The sequence below is a fragment of the Fukomys damarensis genome, unplaced genomic scaffold, assembly GCF_012274545.1.
Source record: "Fukomys damarensis isolate Sample0158 unplaced genomic scaffold, DMR_v1.0_HiC HiC_scaffold_34, whole genome shotgun sequence".
NCBI classification, from domain to species: domain Eukaryota; kingdom Metazoa; phylum Chordata; class Mammalia; order Rodentia; family Bathyergidae; genus Fukomys; species Fukomys damarensis.
The window spans coordinates 16,889,316-16,912,602 of record NW_022900946.1 but is presented as its reverse complement, the minus strand read 5'-3'; the positions used below and the strand labels follow the sequence as shown (position 1 = coordinate 16,912,602).

Genomic DNA, 23,287 nt, shown 5'->3' with positions numbered 1-23,287 from the left:
TATATCCCCACGCCATGTGCCAGGGGATCCCCTGAGCCAGCAAGGACCTTGAGAAGGAGATTTTCACTGGCTCAGGTTGTGGATGTTTCTTCACACCTGTCACTTGAGGGGATCGCTAACATTTCAGGCAAAATAATTTTGGGGGGGTGTGGAGACAGGGTCTCACTATGTAGTTCAGGCTGGGCTTGAACCCAGCTTCATAGCCCCGGCTGGTCTTGAACTTTTGGCAGCCTCCTGCTTCAGCCTCTTGAGTGCTGGGACTATAGGTGTGCAGCACCACACCCAGCTTATGCCAGGATCTTTATTTTTAGGGAGAAGCCTAAGCTTCAAGGATCACTCCAGGCAACCCTCATTAAGATGTAGACACTTCTTGAGCTTTCTTTGAGCATCATTAAGTGGTTGTGTGGGTGTGAGTGATCCTGTGTGTTGTATTCATTCATCCCGCTTTGGAAATGTGCTCAATGTCTGTAACTTAAAACTCACTCTGGTTCCGAACAAGAGACGTATTTCTGGTTCCATAGGTGTGTGTGTGTGTGTGTGTGTGTGTGCGTGTGTGTGCGTGCGTGTGTGTGTGCATGTGTGAGTCCATGTATGTGTGTTAAGAGATAAGGAGAGTTTTTTAGTTTTTCAGCTTACAGACAACACCCATTCTTTTAGTCTGAAGCATTCCTGAAATTTTCTTAGTCCACCAGGTTTTTTTGTTGTGTGTTGTTTTACATAAAACCGTTGTTACCAATTCCCTTCTTTTGCTTTTTACCCTTTTCCTTTTCTTGTACTGAAGAAAGCTGGAAAATAATTTGATTTGAGGCATTTGCTTCATTTTGGTTTTGTTATTGCTGGAGGAATAAAAGAAAAAAAGCACATTTGAAAAGTTTTGATGATTGCAATGAGAAGGGATCCAAATTTTCACACACCATGGGTTCTTTGCAGTAGAAGATTTTATCCGAGTTTGTAGACCTTTGGCCGGGGGGGGGTTCAAGCCGTTGTATTGCTTTTTCTAAGTGATCTCATGGCTTTGTGGCTTTGTGGGCTTCACCAAAAACCCACGTCTGTCACCCTGAGCCCGTAGACCTGTGGCCCCGTGATCTCTGCTGTGTATCTTCAGTTGTGCAGAATGTCAGTGGCAGCCAGGCTGTGACCCTGAGCTGATGCATTACTGAGGAAAGTGTGACTTTGGCCAAAAAGGAAGTAGAGGAAGTCAGTCTTATACCCAGGACAAAGCATCTGGCTTCCAACACTCTGTGATTATGGGCTCTGACTGCCAAGTAGCCCTCAGGAGAGCGCTGCACACCTCAGTCCTGTGAGCTCTGAACCCGGTAGTGTCCCCAGCGACCACCTCCACCCGCAGGCCAGGACCTAGCAGTGACCTACTGTCCTGTCTTGGGGTACGTCCTGCTCCTCTCACCTCCCGGCTCGCGCCCGTCCTCTGTCCTCCCGAGACCGCCTTTGCTTTCCTGTAGCCTTCTCTCGCTTCCTTTCCCTGAAGAAATTCTGGCCCCTCCAGGAAGCCTGCTCTGATGCCAGCTAGACAAGGAGGGCTCAGCCTTCCGTGTCTTCACCTCACCACTCCATGCCATCCCCCCGCCGGGCGCAGGTTGCCTGCATACTCTGCACACATCTCCTTTCGCTTCTCTTCTGTAGATCTAAATTGACTACAAAATAGGCTTACAAAGGAGAAATAAAAAGGAATCTAGGGTGATGGTGTGTTTCATTCAAAGCTAGCAGGCGCTCAGATATTTCAGTATGCAGAGTGAACAAGCAGAAAAAGAAAGCACGACCTTGCCTAGGTGGTCACATTACAAAAGGAAGAGAAAGAGGAGGAGGAACGTTGAGTCCAGTGAAGGCTCTGTCCCTATTGACACTGCCACGTCAATGTTGCCTTTCCCAGTGGCTCTGGCTTTAGCCAGAGCTTAAAGTTTGTTGAATAAATAAACATGCAAGGGCAAGAATTAGCAGGGCCACCTGTTCTCAGCTCAGCAGGCCGCTGACTCAATTCTTCTTTCCCAGCATGTGTTGCTTTGGTCCCAGCGCTCGGTTCCGACCTGAGTTGTCTTGGTTTAGTTTTCCCTTTTCCATTCACCTTAAAGTGTCCTTGGCTCAGATGACACAGGCCCAGCCAGGCCACTGTGCTGACCTGGGTATCTGGATAGCTCTCCCCTGAGGCCCTCCAGCTGTGGGTGCCCCTCACAGGGAGGCGGAGCTGGGTCACATGGAACTTCCCCGTCTTGCCTCTTCCTTTTCTTTGCACCTGTGCGCCCTTCGCACGTTGGATTTTCCTTCTGGGATTGAAGCATCTAGCACCACAAAGCAAAACAAAAGCAAACACTGATGACTTTGTTGTCTTTGTGAATGGCAAATGCCCAGATCTGTTAGTCAGTTTGCAACCACCTGGTTGGCGGACTCATTGGTCAGACCTTGTCTGTCCTCAGAGTGGACCACTCTGGTCCAATGGTGCAGCTTTGGTTAAAAGAAAATCAGTCAATCAATCAATCAATATGACGAGATGATTTTTGTAAATTCTTAAGAGTTTCAAACACATTATTAAGTGTATGTATATTTGTAATTACTACATATAGAATGAAAACTGGCCATTTCAAGTCTTATGTCTACCAGTTTTACCATATCATACCTTTATACTTTAAAAATTTGTTGACAGAGAGCTAGGTTTGAAAGACGTTATCATAGTTTAAGTCATGTGTGGCAATCAGAGGCAGGAAGCTGTGATGCCAACTCAGATCCTGCAGATGCCACAGCAGGGTATGGGGTTGTTTTGTGAACTTGACCCCCAGCTTTGTCATGGGGGCAGCAAGAGGGTAGGAAGCCAGCTGCCTGGACCCTGGGTGTGCTCAGGCCTTTGTGGCTGTGGGGAGCAAGATGGGATACCCGGGAGCTGTGACATAAGGAGGTGGAAAAGAGCTTGCTGCACCTCCCGGGACCCCCAAGATAGCTGCTCCCCAGCCTACAGGAATCTCCAGCAGGTGACTGAACTCCAGACTGGCAGGGCCTCTTGGGATCCCAATGGGAACCCTCTCCGCTCCCGAGACTCCAACAGGCTGATGGTATTGCTTAGTGTTCTGAGAAAACCAGGGCCACTTTCTGAGAGATCTGGAGGGCTTCTGGGATCCTGGGGCTGCATCTAAGTCTGATTCTTTTCATTTGAGGCCCATTTTCTTCAGAATCAATAGTCTGGATTAAGTTTGCTTCATACTATTTACCAAACCTCCTGTATATAGTAAAATATTAGTAAAACAAAATAAAAAAAAAAAGAGCAGAAGCTTTAGTTTATTTAACTATTTCCTGCCCAGATCCCAGGTATAATTCTTGAAGGTAGGTAGTATCTTTCTAAAGATGAGCATCAGAGGCTATAGAAATGAGATCGCTTGGTTAAGGTCTCTCTACCTTACAGGTTGTAGAGACAGGATTCAGAGTCAGGATTGCCTGACTGCAGAGCATTTTTTATTTTGCCCCTCCACTCCACAGTTCCCATGTAATATATCTGCTTGAACTGAAATGCTGTGTTTCCTTTTGTGTGTGGCCCAGATGCTTTGTGAGGGCAGATACCAGCCCTGGTTAAACAAAGCAAAGCAAAACAAAACAAACAAACCAAACACCCTAATATCACTGTGCACCTGTCATGAGCCTGGTTCTGCAGTAGGTTCTGAATGTTTCTGTTCATTCCTCCATGGAGTTGACACTTAGCTCAAGGAACCAGGGAGTGGGGAATGGATAAATAGGCAAAATGGAAAAACTGAATCATGTCCAAGTACTTACTGTGAGTCCAGGCCTTTGTTGGAGTTCTCTGTATGTTAGTTCATTTTCTCTGTGCAAAGATGAGTGCTGTTCTTATCAAGTCTGTATTACATGCAAGGAAGCTGAGCAACAGAGGAGTTGAATAACTGGCTTTGCAGAATTGAAGCTTGAGCTGAGTCTTTGCTGCACATTGCTAAATAAAGACAGCCGGACCCAAGGCAGAAAGGACAGTGGGATGCTCTTGCAAGAAAGTGGCATTCTACTTGAGACTTGGAAAATAGAGAGTGGCCGATCAAGAAACAGAGGTGAATGAATTCTAAGCACAGAGTCCAGCCTGGGAAAAGTGCTGAGCTGGGAAATATTCTGGCAAGTTCACAGCAAACAAATGTTCCATGGAGGCTGCTGAAGGATGGAACAAACGACCCTCACAAAATGCAGGATTATGGCTCACAGACGGAAGATACTGCTAGAAATAGTGGTGCAGGCCTGTAATCCGGACATTCTGCAAGGCTGAGGCAGGAGAAGCTGGAGGAGGAGCCCAGCCTGGGTGATTTAGTGATTTAGTGAGGCCCTATCTCAAGATATAAAATAAAGAAAGGGCTGGGGATGTAGGTCAAGGGGAAGGCCCTGGGTTCATTTACCCCCAGTGCTGGAGAAGAAAGGGGAGGAACAAAGAGGGGCGGAGGAAGAAAGATGCTGACTGTGTGGAGATCTGTTCTCTCTCCATATTTTCACACATGCTCTTCAGAAGATACTTTCTTTCACGCCTTCTTCCATATACATATGGATGCCAGACAACCAAAACAGACACCACATAATGACTCGTGTAATAGATACTTCCCTGCCACCCTTGTGAGCTCCTGACATGACCCACTTCCTTTTTCTTAGGTCAGAGATGAGGGAATCATCTATGGACCATTGGTTTTTTTTTTCACCCCACTCAAATAGAGCCCTGGAATCCTTCTCAACACAAAGTAGTAGGCTGCCATTTTTAATCACCTGGGGGCAGAGTATATTTATTATTCCCGCAGATGTTTCCTGCAAGATCAAAGTTACAGAATTTAGAAATGGAGTTGATGCTGAGGAGGACTCACTATTTCAGATTCCTGCTAGGTGTATTCATCAGCCTCCCCTGGGATGTTTTGATCAGACAGCCACTTAAGTTTCTATATCCTCATGATAATCATATCTTGGGAAAGGATTTAAGAGAAAGATCATTTCCTAACAGCAGGCTATGGTATGGCTTGCTAAGAATGTGCTTCTAATGCATTTTAATGACATGCTTTTATAATATCTTATTAAAGATTGTAAGAGCATCTAATAATCATTTAATAAATATTAATGAAACATTTACAAATTGCACCTTAATTTATAGCATTGGCACTGATGTCCTGCCCTGGACATTAATGCATGGGGACATGGTGGCTTTGACAGAGGCTGCCATGAGAGCCCTGCTGTGCGACATTGTACCATCCTGGTGCCATATGTGATTTCTTAAAATAATAATTCTTGGAGCACAGTTCAGTGTGATGAAGCTTGATATCCAGAGTGGCTTTAGCAATTATTACTCTGTTTAGGGAACATTAAAACATAATCTACCATGAATTTATAATCCATAGCTTCTCACACACACTTTTTAATAAGAGGCAGTAATTATAGGTCCCTGTCAAAACTTTCTCTCCAGAAAGTTTGGGAGATGCTTCCTCATCCCACAAGCAGAGGTCCAGCAGGCTTTGAAGGTGAGGAGAAGCTTTGGTTGGCTTGGTGGCCGCCATCTTTGTCAGCGGCACCAGGGGCCTCCTGCTTCATCCTGGCATCTGGATTTGAGTGGACAGGGCCACTTCATGGCATCCCGGAAGTCCTGTCCTCGTGATCAGGCCTTTCAGGCAGTGGGGTCAAAGTTCGCTTTGGGCCACCCTTGTTGTCCTCAGGACCTGTCGTGAGCAGGAGTGTGCACTAACTGGAGGTCGAGACAGTAGTAGTTGCCAATTAGATTTTTATGTATTTTTCTATATGTCACACATCAAACATGTTAATTCCTACCCGCCAGTTGCCACTCCCTATACCTGCACAAGTCCGAGGAGCGCGCCTTCGTTTCTCCTTTCCTGGTGATTGCGGGGTTCGATCCGGTTGCCTCCGCGTTGATCCGGGGGTCCACTCCGGGCAGGCACCTGATGTCTTGTCCGGCAGAGTGTCGGGCTGTCTCGGGCGTCTGAGTGAGATGAGCTGGTCTTCTGCGCTCTCTTTTTTATACCTGTTCTAACTTGGGGTCTGTGGTACGGGTTCGAATTTTATCGCTGCACACATTGGGGTTGGTTGAGTAGATATTGGGGCTGCACACGTTATAGGGTTTCACACATTGAATTTGTTGGGTTAGATATCAGGGTTCCACACATTGGGTTAGATATCACTCTTCACTCGGGGGAATTACATATCGGGTTTCACACATTAAGTCGCTCTTAGGGGGTTTCCACGCTCCACCCTTGGGAACACACTGACATTATACTCTTTTGGGGAGGCGTTATGCTCTCTGCATGCTAGAGATTGACCTGTGCTCTCTACAGGACCCTGCTGGCCTTTAACCCGGGTTGTTTCTCACATGGAACTCACAGAAAGTCAAAACTAGAAAGACCCTTAATAATCTCCTCGCTCAATTCCTGACTTAATAGACAAAGAGAGGCTCAGAGGAGTAATATTTGACAGCCACATGGTGATGGAGAAGCAGAGACAAAGCCAGATGCGTTCCAACCTGTTAGATTTGCTGTTGTGTGCTTCTTAGCCTTGCAGCTGAGGAGGACTGACGTGCCCTCGGGCCCGGGGGCCCTGTGGAGGCGTTAGATAGAAAGTGACATCTCCTCAGGGTGCTCCTGGGCAATGCTTGGCCTCAGGAAAGGGTACCTTTCACCTTTCCCAGACGTCCGAGCTGCGTAGAAGTGGTGGTCTCCCCGTAATCCTTAGTACTGAGAGGATCTGGCCAGCAGATGGCGCTGCAGGGATTCAAACTGGAGCTCCCTCCTCCAGACGCATCCCTGCAGACCTGGGATTTATAAACCCCATCACCAGAGCTGCTGGGAAAGAGGGCTCTGGATCCATCCTGCACTTCAGGAACCCCCAGACCCTGTGGGGAGCCCCCGCCTAGCTAAGAAAGAGAATTAAGTCCTGGGTGGGCTGAGGCAGGCACCAGCAGACAGGGTGCACGGGCCTTTGGATCTGGCCCTGGATCTAGCAGCGGAAGGAACTAAGGGGAATCAGGAGGCAACAGACCAGCTGCTGTGCAAGACTGGCTGCCTGCTGCTGTATAGGGAAGGGCTCAGCCTAAGTTCAAGGAGAAGTGTCGTCAGGAAGCTTCTCTCTGCCTGGGGTCTCCCTAAAGCCGGCTCCGGGGCATCACTCTGAGCCATGGAGGGAGCATCGTTTAGGAGGAGACAAAAAGCCCACCTTGGGAAGGCTGATGCTTCTCCTTCCCCTTCAGGACCAGGAGGCCTGGGAGCTGCTACCAGGCCACTGTTGGCATGGCTTACTCAGTAGTTTAACTTGGAGGCCCGCAGCAGCACGGATTTGCAAAGGTGTCTGAGTTGCTTTGTACAGTTGCAGAAGTAAGTGGATCAAGAACACTTGAGAGCAGGGCTAGCATTTTTAAATGTCCTGTTACTTATATTCCCTACACCTCTAACATGTCCCCCTCTCTTCCTCTGGCTCCTGCCTCCTCCTCCTTTCTCTCTCTCTCTGTCGGTTTCTCTATCCTTTCCATGCAGCCCTCACTCACACAGCCTTACACAGCTGCTATTCCTGCCCCTCTCTTAGCAGCTCTGACCTGCCTGTGCAGAGGGGCAGGAGAGAGCAGTGGCCAGTCCACCGTGAGCAGGCAGGACTACTCTCTCTGAACTTCTCAGGCAGAATGGCTGCTGCAGCCCTGTTCCTCGTCTCCTCCCCTTCCTGCTGCCAGAGGGCACTGTGCCACCTTTGCATCAGATTTAGGGATTCCTGCATTTGGTACCTGCTGCTTTGGACATTGCAATCTGCTTGCTGTGTCTCCTGGTTGGAGAGAAGGATTTGCATACAGCAGCCTGTGCATTGCCTCCCACAAAGACCCAAGGGCTCTGGAGGCCGAGCTTGCTTTGAAGCCAGCACCTTAGCTCCTGGGCTCTAGTCTAGGATGAGCCCCTCTGGAGGAGGAAGCTGGGAAGGCAGCTGGCTGTCCTGAGGCCACAGCCCACATGCTCCTCCAGTGGCTCTGCACAGTTGGATGCTCACCAAGAGCACCTGGGGGAAGGGGCACTGTCTCCCGAACACCCCCCAGCTAAACACTCCTTACCTTCCAGTGTCAAGAACTCACTGGCTTTGGGATGAGACTGAGTGTCTGCAGAAGGCAGGAGCTGAGTCCTAGTCAACTCTTTAGCACACTGTAGATACTCATAAATATTTGTTCAATTAATAAACAACCAAATGAATAGAGTGGATGAATCATCTCTCTGGATACATTAATTGCGTCTGTTTTATTTAACAAGCCTTATATAATACTTCTCTGGGCCAGGAACAGATTAAAGGGCTTTTTCACAAAAATCAGTATATGCCTCATGCCATATGATGGGCACGTTCAACATCCTTCTTTCTGGAGGGGCCTTGAAGGTGCAGGTTGAGTACCTGGTTTGCTCGAGGTCAGGGGGCTGCTAACTGGTAGAGCCAGAGTGCAGAATACGGGCAGTGTGATTGCAGGGATTTGCTCTAAATCGCTTGCTCCGGTTTTCAATCTTAATTCTCCCCTGGCCAAAAGCAACGGGCCCTGTTTTACCCCCATTCAAGGAACAAGTGACAGACCTGTAGACACTGAAGCCCACCTTTCCGAGTCCGGCTTCCTAGGAAGTTAGTAAGGATATTTTCCAGTTGGTAAAGAAATAGTCAAATAAATTGATTTCACTAGGAAAATGAGTAGACTTCTTTTCCTTCCCTTCTGTAATGTATAGATTGCATTTTTGTTTTGAGAAAGGAAGGAAGGAAAGAAAGATAAGAAAATGGAAGAGAAGGAAGAAGAGAATGGAAGAAAGGAGGGGGGAAGGAAAAAAGAAAGAGAAAAAGATAAGAAAATGAAATAGAAGGGAGGGAAACTCAAAGGGAAGAGGGAAGGAGGGAGGGAGGGAGAGAGGGGTGGAGGAAGGAAGAAAGAAAGATAGATGGGTAGGTAAATTGGTTGGTTTATTTAATCTCCGGCACAGAATCAAGGTTCTTAGTCCTGAACCACATGGTTTCTCATCCTCCTGTTGCTTGGCACAGTGTCCCTGCCTAGAAGCAAACAGAAATATTGGAAATCAAGATCCAATATAATAATTGGCTCACAGATTTGAAGAAGGATAGATAGGTTCTTCCATTTCTAAGATTCATTAGTCCAGCTCTCCCCGTAATAGAAGGGCTTGCTCTATGTGTAAACCATTTTCTAATCAAATTGGCATGCAGTCCACCCTCAGCCTTGGAATAAATGGGCTGCTGTAAAATTGCTCAGCGTCCACAGAGGGCTGGAGTCGAACGAGATGGATTTTCTTTTCCGGGTTGACACTTGGTCATCATGGACTCTCCCTTCAATTGCAATAAAAAGGGTCTCGTTTTGTACATTTAAACGAACACCACTGTGACTTCCACTTGTGCAATATCCCCCAGAGGATGTTTGTAGCCCTTTGAGTTGCTTTGAAAAATAAGAAGAACCTGTGAACAGATCATAGGCCTGGATCTACCCAGGAAATCGAACAGGAGTGTTCATGGTGATGTGAAATGAACACTTGGCACATCCTAAGATCCATGACCCACAGGAAAGAAGCCCACACAAAGTCTTAGAAGGTGCTGGCACCGTGTGGGTCTGAGTGTAAATTCAGCCCGACCACTTAGCTATGTGTATGTGGGGAAAGTTTGTGATCTAAACTGTGGTTTATCCATCTAAAAAGTAATAACTGTCGAACATGTCTAAATGCTGTTTGGAAGCCTAGCATCCAAGTCAATTTAGCTAAGGGTTGCTAGTAATGCTGAGATGAAAGAGAATAATCTAAAAAGTAAAATCTGATCAATAAGAGTCAGACAGGGAATGGCAGCCTGTTGGGGCCAATAGAAAAATGTTGGTGTGCCCCAAAGGAGAAACCTGTCTTTATTGGTTCTTTGTTTTTGTCTTGTCTGTCAAGCATAATCATCTTTATTCAAGATGTAACAGATTCCGGTGGTGGTGGGGAGGATGTAGTCAGTATTGCTGAAGAAATCTTGAGAGTATTAGCACTAAGTATTTTACCTCAACAGCAACTTTCCTAAAACAGTAGAGCAACCTGGACATGAGGCCTCCACATATCTGAGGATTCCTGGTGGAAAGCCATGACGCACTGTTGTGATAAACTTGTTCAAGGTCTGTAATCGCTATAGCTGGGAGTGTGTCTGCACATTCAGGGAAGGACGCTCTTGTGGACCCACGAAGACCTGCTTCCCTTGGGACACCCTACTGCGTAACGGGTGCACTGTGCCTGTCTTTAGAGGCGGAGCCAAGATGGGGTGAAACTGGTGGCAGTGAGTGGGGGCCCATGGTGGACCGGAAGTATCTGTGCCACTGTGGTTTGTGAGCTGTGTTCCCTACTGCAGTGACTACCATCAGAGCTCTGGGCCCACGTGGGTCTGGATCTGAGTCCTGACGCTCGCTCTTCCTAATGCAGGGCACCTAGCTGAATCTCAGCCGGCCTCGTTTCTCTCCTTTTTGGAATGGGGATAATAATCAAGATGACACTAACTGCATAAGGACTCAATAGGATGAGCGAGGCAGGAGGCTTCATGTGGGCTGGGAAGGACTGGCATAGTGCGAGAAGAGAGGAGGCTGAGTATGGGATCAGTAAACCCACCAAGAGTCCAGGAATGTCACAGAGAGCTACTGAGCCCTGCTCCCTCCTGTGTTCCTGCTGGGCTCTGGCTGGATGGAAGATTATGACTGTATCTCGGGAGCTTCTGAAGGATAGACAGAAGGAGGCATAACTGAGGCTGCCTGAGCGCCCTGAGCCTTCACTCCTGAGACATCTGGAGCATCCCCCTGGCGACTTTTGGTACCTGCTGCCGGAAGACACATGACCGGAGCTGTGGGAGGGACCTCCTTCTGCAGGGACCAAGAGCAGAGATGTCCCTAACCCCCAGCAAGGACACTTCCTACCAGCACTTCTCTAAATCCAGCACACAGAGGAATTGTCAGGGGTGGGGGGATCCTCAGAACCCCCTTTAGTTCATTTGGGGTGGGGTCTGAGACCACACCGTCAAGAGCTTGTGGGTGAGGCCTGCCTTGTGTGTGCGCTGCCCACCTGTGAGCATCAAGGGCCCCCTAGGACACTGCGGAAAATGGTACATGGGTGTCCACACCTTGCCTGCCTCCCTCACCCATGAGGTGGCCCATTTATCCTAGTTAAGGGATTCTGCTTCTCCTCCTGATTATTTCTCATGATACTGATTATGTTATTCACTTAAATTAAATAAAATGCACCCTATCGAATGCATTGCACACAAAAAGAATATTTATTTGAATATTAAGTACAGATAAGACTTCCCCTGGGATTACTTCAGAGCACATTTGCAGAATTTAATTGCAAGGTTTTCCCACTCAGTTTCTTTTGGAACGCTACTTGTGAAAATATTTCCTTTCTGAAGGTAAAGCTCTGCTCTGTTGGTTTATTATTATTATTATTTTAAATCTGAAGAGCTCTCTGTGCTCAGTCATTACTTCCAGTGTCTAATTAATATTGACGATAACAGAGCAAACCGCCAGGTGACCTAGATTTTGCTGTAAAATTGACTGCAATTTATGCAAAGCCCTCAGAACTTTGGAGAACCTCATTCTTCGAGTAAGGAGTCCTTAAGTTTTGGGTTTTAAGACCTCTTTTTTTTCCTGAAACATACATCTTCCAGAGGGCCTTCCAGGAAAAGTGTAAATGCACACGAACACACACACACACACACACACACACACACACACAACCACACATATAGTGACCAGCTGCCAGCCAGCCCTTTCAGACAGCTGAACTGGAAAATTAGAAGATGAATACTTCTGAAGCTCTCAAGCTGCAGGATCATTCCCATTTCTTAAATGATGTCATGTTGTAAAGTTCTAGAAATCAGGAGCAGGGAAAAACCTCTTGGAGTGGTGTAAAAAAGAGCTTTCCCTATGCAGAAGGAAGCCAGTCTGGGAATGTCCCTGTCTGGGGCTTAGGCCAGAAAGTCAACAAATGTCCCTATTTCCTTGTCTGAGGCGTTGGACTTAGCTCACCTCCCCTTTTTGAAATGATAACATAGTTATTGTTATGTAATTTGTTTTTGATGATGCTCCTTACAGTCTATAGACTGGACTTTTTATATTTCAGCACAAAACTTTGAAAAGTACCAGCTGCTTTGCAAAGCCATAGTTTTTTACTGCTGTGGTTTTGTGTGCCTAACATCAAAAACTTAGTGAGATAGTTCTAAGCCATTGTCCACTTACCCCCCCAAAATATCACAACAACACAAAGAGAAATGCTAGATTATATTTACTTTCTTGTACTAAAAAGGCACTGATAGAGTGTGATACACTGAGTGCCAGTCATTCTTTCATTTACTTTCTAAATTCCAACTCAATGTTATGATTTAGACCTGGAATATCTCCCCAATACCTCAGGTGTTCACAGGTGGGTCTTCAGAAAGGTGATAGGATCATGGTAAATTGTAACAGCCTATGAAAATGCAAAAAAGAAAAAGTCACTAAAGTATCTTAACTTGAAAATATCTTGAGAACTTATCTGGGTAGATATATGCAAATTACATGCAAATCACATGCCTGGCCCACTCCATTTTTTCACACCTTTGGTTGTAGAGAAGGGCATGATGGGAAAATCTGAGTTGAGATGTTCATGCTACATAATGAGAGTTCTCTGGCTCTGGGGTAATGATGGTCCCAGGAGGCTGGTTCAGGGATGTACGCCAAACTGTTAGTTCCTCAGGACCTTTTAGTAAATATTGTTTGAATTTTCTTGGTCTGAGCAAGAGGCTGGGGTAGGACCTGGGGGTCAGCAGCTACAACCCTTGATAGTGGAAGAAAGGAATCGTGATTGTTTCTGCATATGAATCAAACAGAAATCATCTTTATAATAACCTCAATTGGTTTCTCCAGCCCTCTTCTGCCTAGGTTCACAAAATACCTCATTAAATCTGCAGAATAAAAATGTGCCTGGGGTAATGGATTATTATTAGAATAAATAACAGGCAATACATTTTCCCCACCTTGCAAGAGATCAGTGGCAAAGACAGTTTTTGCTTTTTCTGGTAAGGTGAGTACATGTGTTTGACCAGCCAGGAGCTGCCCTTTTGTTCCAAGACCAACATCAAGCCTGAAATTCAGAACTCTAGGAGACAACTTTGCAGGCAGCAGAGAGAAGCAGAGGCTGCAGAGGATCCTGGTCTTCTGCTGCCAGTGGATGCCACCTCTTCTTTAGTGCTGGTCAATGTCCCTTGGCCTGGACAGCCCTATCGGATTGAGGGGATTCTTCTGTGGCTAATGGAGTCCTTAACACTTACTTGGCAGAACAAGGGTTAAAAAAGCAATTTCTCTGAATGAAATGGCTTTTTAAAACCTGTGACTTGAGGCCCCCTCAGCTTCTAGGGCCACCTTGACCTAGGGCATCCCCTTAGCCACACAACCGACCCTTGACTCTTCTGTGACTCACATCCAGCAACAGGCCCTCTGAGAGAAGCACCGATTCCATCCAAAGATCTGACGTTTAAAGGGATGGCAAGAGAAGTGCTCACCATTGTGTACTCTCTGGAAAGGAGCGTGTCATGGCCCATTCAAGGACGAAAAACACTAAGTATTTTAAGGTTTTACTGTGGGCTCAGGAAAGTATCCCAAAGGACTTTAGCCATAAATTAAATATGTTAGAGCTTTCAGCATCTGGGTTTATCTGTCCAAGTTTACCTATAACATCAAATCCATTATTATTATTTTTTTTTTTTTTACTTAGTACTTAGCCTTGCCAAGCTCTTTCCTCCTCCTTCCACCTCTCAAAGCTGGCAATTTAACAAAACCACACAAGATTTTAGCAGCAGATTCTGCTTCTTACCAAGGTCAAAATAAAAATGTTATGGGGCAGCTGGTTATGCCTCCCTTTCTCTCCAAGCATTTTCTTCATTGATACAACTTGAGCTGACGTGCTTAAGTAACCATGGCTGGCTTGATTCGTTGTGACTCTGTTTTTTTGTTATTATTATTATTCCTCACTTCCTTCTCAGAACCCTCAGCACTTACTATCCGCAAACCTTTCCTCCTCCATATACTAAAAAGAAATACCTGCTACTACAGGGAAAGTGCTCCGTGTTTGCTTACCTGACATAAAGTATCTGTTGTCTTGGACCAGAGGATGTGCTTGCATTGGAGGTTAAATTTTCAAAAAGCAGTAGGCTTGAATAAAACTATTTGATAGATGGTATTCTATGTAGGGCCGGCAGGCCTTTTTAATTTTTTGCATGTATTTTTATCTTCCTGTTCAAGAGAATCCACACAAAAAAATCTATAATGTCTCAACAAAATTGGCATTGATCTTTTTCGAGATAGCGACTCTGGGTTTACTTTTTTGGTGCTCTGAGGAGATATTTATAGCTGCCATTAGTGCAATTCCTGCTATGTCCCAGGCTACGCCTGAATGTAATGATCTGCATATAGTATCTCATCGAATTACTACAATAATCCTACAGCTGAATCACTGAGCTGCTTACATCGTATTATTATTATTGCTGCTGCTTGTTGAGCCTTATCAAAACAATTGATGAATGCTGCAAGAAGTTGAAGTAATCTAAATGAAAGTGTAAATTGTTTATATTAGTACTGATGGGCCTTGACGTTGCTCTCCCTTGTAGGTCTGTGCTACGAAGGCATGGTCCTTCCTACTCTCCATCTTTGAATTTTTAGAGCGATTCCCTGGAAGGGACCAATGAGTGAAAGGAAATGCACATTCTATATGAGAATAACTGCTGATACGCCCCTCAAAGGATAGTACCATTTCTTCCATGCTTCTCAAAAAAAGAATCAAGCATTTCACAATTTCAAGGGAGCTATTGCCTTCATAGAAAAGGAATCTGAGGCTCAGAAGTGTCATTAATTGAGCCAGGAATTAAGCTTTCCTGGGGGAACATAGCCAGGATTTAAGCTTAAGTCAGTTTAAATCCAAGTCAGTTTAAATCCCAAGTCAGTTGACCCAGTGCTCCTTCTGAAAACCTGTCTCTCTCACTTGAATTTTACCAAATGCTAGAATTTCTTGAATTATTTAGTGTGAATTGTTTAGTGCTTTAAAAGGATTATCTTATGTTATTCTCACAAAAAACTTAAACACTGGGCAGGTGCAATCTTATCTCCATTGTACAGATTGGGAAATTGAGACCAGAGAGATTATTTAACACGGCTAATGGAACAAACTGGGCTCAGGCGATCCAGTTTCTGAGCCTCCAGTTTCCACTGAGGAGAAAAGTGAATCTGCAGATGCATGCACTGGGTCAACATCGGGCCCATCTAGTTTAGCGGAAGTTAGCCTAGTGCAAACATCAAGTAGCCAGTAGTGGGCATCTGTTCACATAGGGGTGCACATGATATGGCTCGTGCACGTTTTGCTGTAGAGAAGCAGGAGCATATAAATATCATCACATCAGGGCAGAGCAGCTACCAAACGCCAGCTTATGACACCTGGGGCACAGACTGGAGAGGGAGGCTCAGAATGAAGGTGTCCGGATATGGTTGGTGTCCTTAATACTGAGAGCTAGGTGCAACTGCAACTCTTTGTTCAGAAAGGAAATCGAATCAAGCCAAGGCGATGATAGTTCCCTTTCCAATCCTTCCTCACACTTTGCTCTTAGGACTTCTCTCAACCCTACTGTGCCTTGGTTTCCCCACCTGTTAAAAGCAGCTGAAGCCACAGTGTTCTTAATAAAAATGTAATCCTCGCTCAGATTCATCCTCAGGAGTGCTTAAAATGCTTTCTAGTATGGTATAGACATCTCATACACTTGAATCACTGTTAATGTAACATGCATTTCACCACCAAAAGTGACTAAATAACTGTTTTCTAGGTAATATAGTTAGAATTGAGCAAAACATAAATGATATTTTGCAACATGGACATATCCCTCCCTCAATCCAATGTTCTGCCTTGCACTTTGTCACAACTACGATTCTATTCTTCGTAACCTAGTCTTCCCCAGTTCTTGGGAAGGTCAACCTTCCCAACTGTTCTCCACCCACTGGGGGTAGATCGAGGATCTCTTCTCCAGAGATGCTTTCTGATGTCACCTACAATAGTTTGTTCCACAAACACGCTGAATTGGTGCTGCTTCTCTCGGTATCTGTGCTGTCCTGTTTTCTAGTCATGACCCTGCATCACGCTCTTCATTGAATCCCTCACTTTTCCCCTCTGTGATTCTTTCCTTTTCAGAGATGTCCTACCCGTCATCTCCACCTGCACCTGTTCTCCTGGCACGGTGCTGGGCAGATAGCATCTACTCAGAATACGTAAGCGAAACAGATGTCATCCTGTTGAGAAAGATAGACCTCAGTGCGTTCATCTTAGGTGCTCTGTCGCCAGGTGTTTATGGAGAATTCCGTGTTATTTCAGAAGCTTTTGTAATGATAGAAAAATCAGGAAACCCACAAAATGTCTACAGCCACCTCTTGAGTGGGTTTGTTGAGTCCCATGGTGTTCACCTTCTCTGGGACCTTCCTCCACAACGGTTCACACACGTCTTAAAAACTGGAATTTACAATACAAGGAGGAAAACTAGAACCTCCTTGTATCCTTTTCTTTATTTTCTGTCTCATGACTTCTGAATTCTGCTTTTTCTCAATTCGGGAGCAGCTCTTAACGAACGGTTCCCACTATTACTCGCCCTTTCTGCCCTAATCAGTTGTTGCTCTTCATCTCACTGAGTTTTCCACGCCTCCTTGTCTCTTCTGTATCTGTTTGTTGTTTTTTCCCTATATACATTGTGCTTAAAAAGGAAAACAGAAACAAACAAAAACACTATTTTTCAACCCTCCCAGGTAAGAGTGATGTCCCTTCCCTGTGCCGAGACCAGGTCTGCTCATTTACTGTGGCTTATGTGTTCTCCATTGTCACTGTGGTCATTGTGGATGCGCTTGTGCTTGCCCTACCCAGACAGCTGCCTCCTTCTCCGGTCCATCCCCGAGACCTAGGACCTCGACACCTGGCAGGCTCTTGATGTACAAAGGAATTAGTGGTCAGACCAGGAAGCCCATTCCCACTCCAGGTGTGTCCACTCTGGTCTTCGGCAAACAGAAAGCTGACAAGCCTCTATCCTCACCTTCGCAGAGCTGGGTGCAAGATCAGGCTGGTTAATAAGGTTGGGTTAAAGTGAGAAGAACTGACAAGAGAGAACTCAAAGTCGGGAGAAGGAGAGGAAAGTGGGAGTCTGATAAAGAGTCCTTTGCGGGTTGGCTGGATGAAGCTTGGCGATGGGGGAAGATGAATCCTGCTATTAAGCATCTCATTCAACCAGGAGAGCAAAGGGTCTCAGGCTGAAGTTTATTGCTTCAGTGTCTAACCTTTCATAAGTGCTTACTTGGCAGCCCTACTGAGAATGGTATTTGATTCTGGAAGCATCTTAAAGGAGCACGGCTCAACCTTCCACTTTCGTTTTTTTCATTTAGGCCATAAAATATATTGGTTTTGTGCATTACTGCCATGGGAGGAAAAAAATATCACATGTTAGTTTCCAAATGAAATGACATTTAGTAAAATGTACATTTAAGACATTTTTCTGAGCTGGCTTTTAAAGAGTGCACAGCAAGGGTCTGTCTTCATTACAGACAATATAGTTATAGGTGCCTTTTTCTTTCTAAACTTCCCCCATCATGGTTATGGGAAAAAATTAAAGAGGCTCATTAAATCTTGCAATAACTTTGTGAATCCTTAAAGCATCGTTCCATCCCATTTGGGATGTTTTGTGATTAGCACATTTGCAACAGAGACCCAGGCCCATGATGAATGGATTTCAGTCATCTTCAGAAATGGATTTCAGGATGGCGAGAGGGAATCATACTTTTGCACTTGAAGGCCCCTATTGGAGGATGAAGAGCTCACTGGCAACTGGCATAGAAGATGTATATATCACCGACTTAACTCTCAGGTTGGCCAGGAACTCCCACTTTCCAATCTAAAAGGAAAGGGCAGACGTAGACCCTTATTGGCTGTAGGTAGAGTGTGGTGGTGGGAACATTCAATTCCCAAATAATTTATGGAACTGTAAATGAGTATGGCCCCAAAAGGGAAATAAGACATTGTCACTATAACACAGGTCAACAATATGGGATGCTTTGCAGATATAATTTAATAAAAGCACAGGGCCTCTCTAGAGAACACCTGGAATGTCTTTTTAATCATAGCCAGGTCTCACTTTCCTTGATCTACTTCATTGGAAGGGCCACAGATCTATTTATTCAACTATTGTTCTGTTGGGATCTGTGTTCCATATTATTATCTGTAGCGAGACCATTAGAATATGACTTCACTCCTCTTTGTATAAGTACCATTGTGCTTCCATGCACCTGTGTAAACCTTGTGGTTTTTTTTTTTAAAGGCGGACATTAAAAATACTAATCTTATTATGACTTTTTAAAATTAATGAAATAGCACCACAACTTTTTAAGCAGCACCTGTATTTTGGTGAGGTCATGATACTGAAAGGTTTTCTGATTGTGAATGCACAGCATGTCGTAAGGGTAATTTGAAAGCTATAGGAAAGCATGAAGAAGAAAGAATGGTCACCACTATAATTGCAATACTCATTTAGCTTTATGTGTTACATTTAGATGTGTGGCCCATTTTGAGTTAATTTTCATAACAAGTGTGAAGTTTAGGTCAGTGTGTGTGTGTGTGTGTGTGTGTGTGTGTGTGTGTACGCATGCGCATGCTTGCATCCAATTAATCTAACATCTTTTGTCTTTGGGTATATCGCTTTTTGTACTTTCCAAGGCTATAAGGGTTACGATACAGATACTTCTCTCATTCTACAAGGAATCAGTGTTTTACCTCACAAGTAGAATGTAGAAAAAATATTTTTTTTTCTCCTGGAGATGGAACTCAGGACCTTGTGCTCGTGAGGCAGGTGCGGTACCACTGAGCTAGATCCCCGGGTCCTAGAATGTAATCTTACCACCCACATTCATTAACTAGACTGTGGTGATTTTTCCTCAATGTTAGCATAAAGCAAAATATCAAGTCAAATATTTTGGATATTGACAACTTTAATTTGACAATTTTATTTCACTAGAAGTGAGGGAAGCAAAAACTTGGTTATCATGCATGTCTCTACCCTCTCCTCTCTCTGCTGTGTTTATCTGCTGTACATACAAGGAGAAGTTCAGGCAACTTTCTTTTTTAAAATTTAACTTATTCTGTATATTTTAATGAGTCCAAGAGGAGCATACTTCTCTTTTATATTTGTATTTATTCACATATTTACAATTTCCATTCATCTTCCTTAATTCTTATTGTTCCAAGTTTCTTTGAGATATTATTCCTTGTAAAACTTCCTGTTATTTGTGAGCACATCTGCTGGCAATGAAATTTGTTAGCTCTCTTCATATTTAACTTTTGCTTTCTCCCTTTCCTTTTTCTCTCTCTATTCGAGTGCTGACATGGAACCTGCAGCATTGCATAAGCTAGGACAGCACTTAGCTATGCCCCCCGCTTATGACCCTACTTTATAGAGAACACTTTCATTGAACTTTAATTCTAGATTGATAATGTTTTATTATAGCAATTAACAATGATATGGTACTTTATTTTACCCTCCTTATTTTTGTTTTGATTTACATTTGTCTTAAACAAGAAATTCACAGTTTTGCTCCCTTTTAATAACCACATCATTTTTTTTTTCTCGCTGCCTTTGAGTTTTTCTTTAAGGTTCCAGTGGTTTGTTTGTAATATATCTCGGTGTAGATTTCTCTGAGCTTAATTCAGTAGGATTTCATATCTTCTTAAATTGTGGGTTTGCATATTTTGTGGGGGGGTCAGCCACTATATTTTCAAATAATTTGACTTTCCACAGTGAACTCTATATCTTTATGTTCTAGAATTCTACTGACAGGAGTGACATGAGTTTTCCAAGTCCCTGAGTTTCCCTCTTTTCTTTGTCCCTAATTTTAAGTGTCTGTTGTTTAGACGGGATACTTTTCATTGATACGTATTTTTGTTCATTGATTTTACCCTGTTGTATCCGTTATACATTTGAACTCATTCCATAGCGTTTTTTTAACTTAGGTTATTATTTTTTAAAGTTCTAAAAGTTCCAGTTGCTTTTTTTTGCATATCACCTGTCTCTTTGCTGGCACTGCCCTGTTGTCTGTGGTGTGTTTTTCCTCACTTCTTGGCGCATTTTAAAAATAGCTGCCTTAAAGTCTGTATTTGATCATTCCAATACCTGTGACATCTTGGCGGTCATGACATCCCCTTCCCGGGGAGATGAGCTGTTCTGCTTCTTTGCAGGCTGAGTGGTTTGGGCTTGTCCTGGGCACACCGGATGTTATGCAATCCTATCTGTTGTTGAACCCTGTGGCCGCTGCGGGTCTGTTGGAGCCAGCAGTCAGTCCCGTTGGGTTCAGGCTGAAAGTACTCACCTCTCTGCTGCAGTATGTTACAGTGTCAGTTCTGGAGCCAAAGCTTGTACAGTCAGAGTGGGAGGTGTCCTGCACACGCGTCCGGTTTGAGGCTGAGCAGTGGTCGGTCCCTTATCTTAGTTCTTAGTTTCTTGCTCATGGCTGAGACACAATACCTGACACCATCTGCGAATTAAGAGAGGTTCATTCTGGCTCATGGTCTGCGGAGGTTCCAGGGCATAGTCGGCTGGCTCTAAGGGCAACATGGCAAGGAGGCTTGCGTGTGGTGTGGCAGTCAGGAAGCAAAGCACCAGATCCACAGAGGAGGGAGAGAGTTGCACCATTCCAGGCCACACCCCCAGTGACCCGCCTCCCCCAACCAGGCTTCACTTCCCAAATCACATTTGGCTATAAATTCATCAGTTCACTGATCCAGTGATGAGTATCCTGCTCCCATGACCCAATCTTCTCCCAAAAGCCCCACCCATGAGCGCAAGAGGCTGTGGGGGGGGGCGGGGGTATGGGCGGTGGTTCTAGATATAAACCATAACAAGCGTACGGAATGTTTTTAAGGTCAGATAGACAGGTGCAGCTCAGAGGTGATTTCAAGTGACCTTAAAAATACTGCGTGCGGTCGTTTCCCCAACTTCCTTTCTCTCCAGGACCCTCGGGCAATTTTGCATTTTAGAGCTCCTTCTGTTTTGTTCTCCAGCCAGAAGACTGGGTTCTTACCAGATGCCCATCCCTGTTCACAGGCTTTCACTTGGGGGCCCAACTTCTCAAATCCAAAGCATTTAGAAGACGCGGAAGGACTTCCCTCACTTTCTGAACATGAAGATTCTCCCTCACCCTCTAAAGAACCACCCCTCTGTCTATGAGTAATGATCAGTGCTGGACACTGGGCAGCTCTGAATCCATGCCTGGGGATAGTGGTGTGTGGGGTGGGTGGGGGGCCCTGTCTGTTCCACAGTTTCTACCCAGAATTATAAAGCTATGTTCAGCATGCAGACCTGGTGAAGAGACTTCCCTTCATCGTATCCAGAATGAGACCATCATTACCATCTCCTTTATTTTTTGTGATAAAATATACGTGAAATCAAACTTACCATTTTAGTAATCATGAGATGCCCACTTTGGCTTTAAGTACATTCCCAGTCTTGCACAACTATGATGGTCCACCTTGAGATACCCACAATAAATCCGTTAGATGTCATGCAGGCATTCCTGGTACCCTTTCCCCAATCTCTGGGCATCGCTAATCTGGCTTCTGTCTTCCCACATTTGCCGTCTTCATGTTTTAACAATTTACGGAGGCATAACTTATGCAACACAAACTTACATATTTCAAATAAAATTCAGTGTGGATTTAGGGGCTGGGATGTAGCTCAGTGGTTCTGCTGCAAGCCTTGCAAGCGCAAGGACCCGAGTTTGATTCTGGGCACCAAAAAAAAAAAAAAAGGCTTTCAAAATTCCGCGTGGATTTTTATATGTGCTTATAGAATTACACCCATTTTCCTTCATTAGTTTTGCATATGTCTTTCCAGTGCTTTTCTCTGTGCTTCACTGTATCTTTCATCAATTTCTTCAGTGATCCAGCATAAAAGGAACTATAAAATTTGTGTACTGTTCTAGCTCCTTTCCTAAAAGCTAAACACTGTTTTTGAACACTTCCCATGTCTTTTTCAAAAGCATGATTTTCATGCTTATTCTATTCCATAATGTGTCTATGTTCTATCTTTGATTTTCTCATACATAGTATAATGTTTACATGTTTCATTCCTAAATAATGAAGCATTTCATTAATATGAACATAAACACTTGTGTGTATCTTAGCTTATTTTCTTAAGAGCTGTTCCTAGCCGTCCGTTTTCGAGGTTAAAGGATGTAGAACAGCGCTGATATATAGGGTTTGAGTTCTGGTGCATCCTAAAGATTATTTTTGTTTATTGTTTTAGAAAAAGTAAAAAGAAACTCTCAATGCAAAATGCATAATGTGTACATCAAAAGTTGCTTTCTAAACCTTCTTATCCTTTAGTAAAAGTTTCAAAGACTTACAGCACACTGTCAGGGGCTGGGAGTCAAAAGTTTTTTTCATCCATTAAAAAGAACACTAGAAATATACAAAATGAATGGCCTAAATTTCATTTCAGCCATTTGCACTGGAGGTAGGGTTCCCTGGTCCCTGTTTATCTGCGTGACCATGTATCACCTAATTTGTAAACTTCACTTTTCAGCCATATCCTTTGTACAGTCATGTAATGCTTTCCTTCCCAGCCCTCTTAACTCACATTTTTTTTCCTTGCTTGGATAACAAATTACATAGTCATACTAATGAAGCATCCTTGAATGTTTAGCAAAGCATTTGGTAAGGCAAAGATAATTGGCATATGTTTTGCTAATTTCCCTTTTTTGAGATATGGCAGATGTCGCCGACAGATGAGGGGTCCTTTTTCTCACACAAGTGTTGCTCTCAGAATCTTCCTGAACACTGTGCTGTGGGCAGTTACTACCATCCTATTACCACTAAACCATCCAATGCAACCCATTTGCTAAGGCCGATAATTGACATTACTGGCCCTGTAACACTGGAGAAAACGTGATGGTGTTATCATTGCCTAATCACAAGCAACTCAATTCAGCCAATAGAGAAGACTCCCGGCTGCTGCAAGACAGGGCAAGACAGGTTTTCCCACCTACAGGCGATCCCTCATCCTGCACATATGTTGCCCCCACATTCTCTCCTACCATGCTCTCCTCCAACTTTTAGGTCTTCCACTCATCCTGGTCCAAGTAAGGCTTGGGCTGTGTAAACCTAAGAAACTTTAATTACATAATGAATGAATTTCTTTAATTCTAGTGATTACAACTCTGTTTTCTTTCATGCTTTTTTTTTTTTTTTTTTTG

At 44.4% G+C, this 23,287-nt stretch overlaps 1 protein-coding gene across 4 annotated transcripts in view; it reads left to right on the top strand.

Annotated features, from left to right (window-relative positions):
- Nucleotides 1-23,287, top strand: part of Rbfox1 (RNA binding fox-1 homolog 1) — a 1,859,632-nt gene that overhangs the window by 1,277,020 nt on the left and 559,325 nt on the right. The window lies entirely within an intron of this gene.